Source organism: Telmatherina bonti (assembly GCF_933228915.1).
Source record: "Telmatherina bonti genome assembly, contig: SUPER_12_unloc_1, whole genome shotgun sequence".
Taxonomy (NCBI): Eukaryota; Metazoa; Chordata; class Actinopteri; order Atheriniformes; family Telmatherinidae; genus Telmatherina; species Telmatherina bonti.
Window position 1 is genome coordinate 105,786 of NW_027634818.1, and position 6,000 is coordinate 111,785.

Sequence of the window (6,000 nt, forward strand, 5' to 3'; positions counted from 1 at the left end):
TTCCCAGGCTCTCACTTTTTCTGTAGCACAACTCCGTTACTTGTACCTTTGAGATATCTCAATACATGTTTTACTGTACCCCATTGCTGTAGGTTTATCAAAATACTGAGACAGTTTGCTTCCAACAAAACTCAGATCAAGTCTGGTACAGATAGTTAAGTAGATGAGGCTACCCACTGCTTCTCTGTACCTTGGAACATCATTCAGTGCTATGTCATCCATGTAGTTGAATTTCTGCTCACATGGGGTGGACCTCGGCTTACAATCATGCATTTTGAACCGCTCCAGGATTTTCCCAACATATCTCCTCTGTGACATGGTTACACATTCATCACTTTGGATGAAATCAATACCAAGAAAGTGTCTCAGTTTTCCTGGGTCTTTCATTTTAAACCTTGCAGTAAGCATGTTCTTCACAACATTCAAAATAAATTCATCACTAGCTGCAATGACTACATCATCTACCCAAATGACCATGATGACTTTGTTTTGTTCTGGCTTTGATGAGGGAAATGTGTTGTTATCTCTTAGCGAATGCATTTCCTCATCCATTGCTTTGATTTATTCGAGGTTACAGCTTCTCCGTATGAAACTGGTATGTTATACGTGACTTTGTAATCTATGTTACTCTGAAAGTAATCAGTTTCAGGCTTCTGCTCTACTGGGACAGGCTGATCTGGACTTTTTAACTTGTACTCTACAAAGTCATCAACAGGTGTCAGAAGAGTCTGTGTCTGCTGCTCTTCACACGTTTTGGTCAGAAACTTTACCAACCGCTGTTTCTGCACTTTCTTAGTGTCAGGAAAATAAACAATGTAAGCAGGATTTTTTTTTTGTCATACCCGATGAAAACACCCTTTTCACACCTTGGGTCCAGTTTTCTTTTGTTTTGTTTGTGTACTAAACACTTTATAGCAAATTTCTGCATTCTAGACAGATTAGGCCATCTACCTGTTAATGCCTTATTAAAGCATCTGTTCTGCACTACAGCGGCAGTTTGGACTGCATATGTCCACAGCTGTTTAGGAAGACCTCTTTCAATCAGCATACAACTACCCATATCAAAAAGTGTGCGCCAGTTGGGCTCAGCAGTGCCATTCTGATGTGGAGGTGCAGAAGTTTCATGTTTAATACCATGTTTAAGGAGTAGATCCTGGGAAGATTTTCCAACAAACGCCGTACCATTATCTGATCTGAACCATTTTCCTTTTCCATATGGAGCTGTGTCAGCTATAAACATCTCTGTAGCTAGAACAGTGTCACTCTTATTCTTGAGGAAATACACAAACACTGCACTAGAAAAATCATCGGTGAATGAAAGCACATATTTATGACCATTTCTGGACTCTGGGTGGATTGGTCCAGCCAAATCTATATGTACAAGCTCTAGAGGTGTTTTAGCTCTTACATCAGGTTTCCTGTTTCTGTTTTGATGAAATTTGTCTTGAATGCAAACTCCACAGTATGGAAGCCTGCTTGTTGAGCCCTTAACTTTCATGCTGTCAACAACACTCTGTAATCTTAGAATATCATTATTATTGCAGTGCCCCAGAATCTCATGCTATGTCTGCATATCAGAACACCCTTTACATTGGTCATCACATTGATCAGTATTACCTGTATGCAAATAATACAGTCTGTCATGTTCAGAAATGTGGAATTTCGTACCGTCTCTATGGATCAAAACTTCCTTCCCTTTCTTGAACGTCACAGTGGCCCCACTGGAAGTTGCTGCTTTCACTGAGAAGATGTCCTGTGGGTAGGATGGGACGTACAAGGCCTGTTTCAGAACGACCTTCACATGTCTGCCTCCGCTGTCAATCAGACAGACCTCTGCGTCACCACGACCCACTGCCACGCCTTTGCACTTTGTGCCATCAGCCAGCTCCACACAGTGCTCCAGCTTTGAAGTCCTCATCAAAACGTTTAAATTTCCCGAGATCTGTGACGATATGCGAGGTTGCTCCGCAGTCAACTATCAGGCCCTTCAGGTCGATACCTGCCCCCTCGCTCACTCCGAATGCATATTCCTCCCCATCGTTCTGGGCATCTGTTTCACCAGAGGCTTTGCGTACGTCGTCTCGTCCTCTGTGCTGTTTCCGTCTGCAGGTGTTGTCCCGGTATGAGCTGCTCCTGCAGTAGCTGCACCATAGCTTGTGCTGAAAGGTTCTGGCCAGATGTCCCTTCAGGCCGCATCTGAAGCATGTTGCCTTCTCTGGCCCCTGGTCACCTGTGTAGGCAGGTCTCCCTCTCTGATGCAACCGGGTCTTCATCACATTGTCACAAGCTGCAGCAGCACGCATCTTTTCAGTGTCCTCATAGCTCCTTAACTTTGTTTTGAACTCGGCCAAAGATATGGTCTCTTCAAGTTGTGTGACATGGATTGCAAATGGTTGGAAGGATTCTGGAAGCCCCTTTAAAACCATGGCTATCAGTAGGCCATCACTTAAGGCTTCATCAGCATTTCTTAATGCTGTGATAGCAGTCTCAGCACGAATCACGTATTCAGTCACACTTTCATCATCTGACTTTTTAAGTGACGTCAGTTCAGGCTGATTATACGAGGCTTTCCTTTACCTTGATAATCTCTCAAAATCCGTAGTGCTTTCCACCCATCATGAGCTGCCTCATGCATTACCAGCGAAAGGCTTTTGTCATCCAAAAACTGGATAAGTTCTGCATTTGCCTCTGCATTTTTGGCTGTATCCATGTCATTGGCAGCAGCTGGTTGGTTTAAAATAGTATCTTTTAACTCTTGTAGCCGAAGATGGCCCAAGAATTTAGTCTCCCAAAGTTCATCATTCTTTTCATCTCCATCAAACAGAAGCCGAGACCAATGGCTTGTATCAGTTGATCGTCTACTCATTGTGCTTTCAATGTCATCACATCAATGGAAACGCAGTCTTTGACGTGATCTGGGCCCATAACCTGTTAGCAGGTTGAAACAACGCAACGGCTTCGCCTTAAGTTAATATTAAGCTTTAAGCACACTAATATCATCCAAAAAAAAAAACACACAGGAGACAACTGCTTTCTTGACTGAACTCACATCACAGAACCAGAATCAGCTGTGAGTGAGCGTCTTTTATTCGACACGCCCACACCACATTAGTTTGGTCACACACACTTGGGCCAGCCGGCCTCCAAGCAGCAAAACAGAACACAAATTCCCTTCACAGAAAAATAATCATAATAAATGAAGGACATGTTTACATAAAAATAAAAGAATAATTGAGAGCACCGATCAACACAGGTCCAACTGCTAACAGATCAGTAACATGAAATGTACAACTAGCAACATATCAGTAATATGACATTTCCAACTGGTAACAGACCAGTAACATGACATGTCCTATTGCTAACAGACCAGTAACATGACATGTCAAACTCTTACAAACCAGTAACATCTAAAATCCAACTGTTGACAATCCAGTAACATGACATGTTGAACTAGTAACAAACAACTAATGAGACGCATCCAAATGGTAACAGGCCAGTAACATGACATGTCTAACTGGTGACAAACAAGTAACATGACGTTTCCAACTTGAAAAAGAACAGTAACATGACACATCCAATGGTAACACTACTAATGTGACATCTCCATATGGTAAGAGACCAGTAACATGGCATGTTGAACTGGTAAGAGACCACTAATATCACATGTGTAAATGGTAAAAGATCACTTTCGTAACATGTTCAATTGGTAAAAGACCAGTAATATGACATGTCCAACTGGTAACAGAGCAGTAACATGACACATCCAAATGGTAACAGACCAGTAACATGACATGTTGAAATGGTAACACACCGGTAACATGACATCTCCAACTGGTAACAGACAACTAATGTGACATCTCCAACTGTTAAGAAACCAGTAACAGGACATGTCCAGCTGGTTACAGACCATTACCATGACATGTCCAACTGGTAGCAGATGACTAATATGACATGTCCAAATGGTAACAAACCAGTTACATGACATGTCAAACTGATAACAGACTATTAATGTGACACATCTAACTTGTAACAGATAACTAATGTGATACTTGTAACCACTAATAGACCCGTCTAAATGGTAACAAACCATTAATGTAACACATCTACCTGGTAACAGACCACTAATTTGACATGTCTATCAACAGACCAGTGACATGACCCATCTAACTGGTAACACACAGACGGATCCTAGACATGGGCTAGGAATGTCCCATTCCTCGTGTCAAGCCACTGCTGAACCAGAGACACCGACAGAAGCATCTCACCTGGGCTACGGAGGAAAAGGACTGATTCTCAGATGGAAGCAGATTCTGCATTTCATGTGGAAACCAAGGTCCCAGAGTCTGGAGGAAGAGTGGAGGGGCCCAGAATCCATGTTGCTAGAAGTCCAGAGTGAAGTTTCCACAGTCAGTGATGGTTTGGGAGCCATGTCATCTGCTGGTGTTGCTCCACTGGGTTTTCTGAATCTTATGTAATATTGTAATTTTCTGTGTTTTCATTATCTATAAACCACAATCATCAACATTTCTAGAAATAAATATTTGAAATGTTTCACTCTATGTGTAATACCTCTATATAATATGTGGGTTTCACATTCTGAATGAGGGACGGAAAATATTGAACTTTTTCATAACATTCTAATTTTCTGACATGTATCTGCATATATATATATATATATATATATATATATATATATATATATATATATATATATATATATATATATATATATATATATATATATATATATTTATCTCGTCAGTAATAATGAAACTTTCAGTAAAGTTTGAAACAACCGAACAGATTTGGTTTCCTGCAGAACAACCTAAAACACCTGCTATGTCTCTGAATGTCAGAATTCCACTTTTCTTTTGGTGTCTGTCTTCCCTTCAGTCCTGTCTGTGGGCAGAAGCAGCCAATAGGAGGCGCTGCTGGAGCAGCCACAGGTAGGCTCCGGTCCAGAACCCTAACCCGCCCCCGCGTGTGTGTGTGTGTGTGTGTGTGTGTGTGTGAGACCAGCCCAGCCAGTCAGACGCCAGTGGAGCTGTGGGACCGGGACCCTCCACGCTGCTTCTCTGCAGATTCCGTGGAAGCTGCGCGCGCGGTTCCAGTTCCAGTCAGGAAGACGGACACAGAGGATCCGAACCCAACTAGCAGCTTATCCTGAGCAGTGTCCGGAACCACCTCCCTCATTTCTGCATCCCAGGTCGGATCCACAACTTGTGTCTGAAAAAATGGACCGGAACCGCAGGACGGCGGCAGGACTCTGCTGAGATTCGGATGGTATCTGAACCGGTCCGGTTCGTGTTTGTGGACATGTGTCTTATTTTTCAGTTTGATAAACTTGCTTAAGACCAGACAGGGTTTGTGTGTGCGCGCGTGCGTGCAGCAGCTGAAGCAGATCTGTGTGTATCAGTGCGGGTTATTCACAGCGCAGCTATGCAGACAGACTGGAGCCAGACTCACACTGCTCCTCCCAGACCCTAACCTCCTTCTGCAGGAGGACCCATCTGCAGGAGGAGACGCCTCCATCTGCAGGAGGAACCTCCTCCTTCTGAAGAAGGACGTCTGTGGAGCAGGTGATGGTGGTCCAGCAGCAGAGCCAGTGATCTCCAGAGAGGAGCCTCAGAGAAGCTGCAGGTCAGAGGAAAGGCTGAGGACTTCCTGTGAGGTTCCAGCGGGTGTGGCAGAGACGGCAGACACTGCTTGTGGTGGGTCAGAGTTCTGATCCTGGTCTGGGTCAGAGTTCTGATCCTGGTCTGATCCAGGTCTGGGTCAGAGTTCTGATCCTGGTCTGATCCAGGTCTGGGTCAGAGTTCTGATCCTGGTCTGATCCTGGTCTGGGTCAGAGTTCTGATCCTGGTCTGATCCAGGTCTGGGTCAGAGTTCTGATCCTGGTCTGATCCTGGTCTGGGTCAGAGTTCTGATCCTGGTCTGATCCAGGTCTGGGTCAGAGTTCTGATCCTGGTCTGATCCTGGTCTGGGTCAGAGTTCTGATCC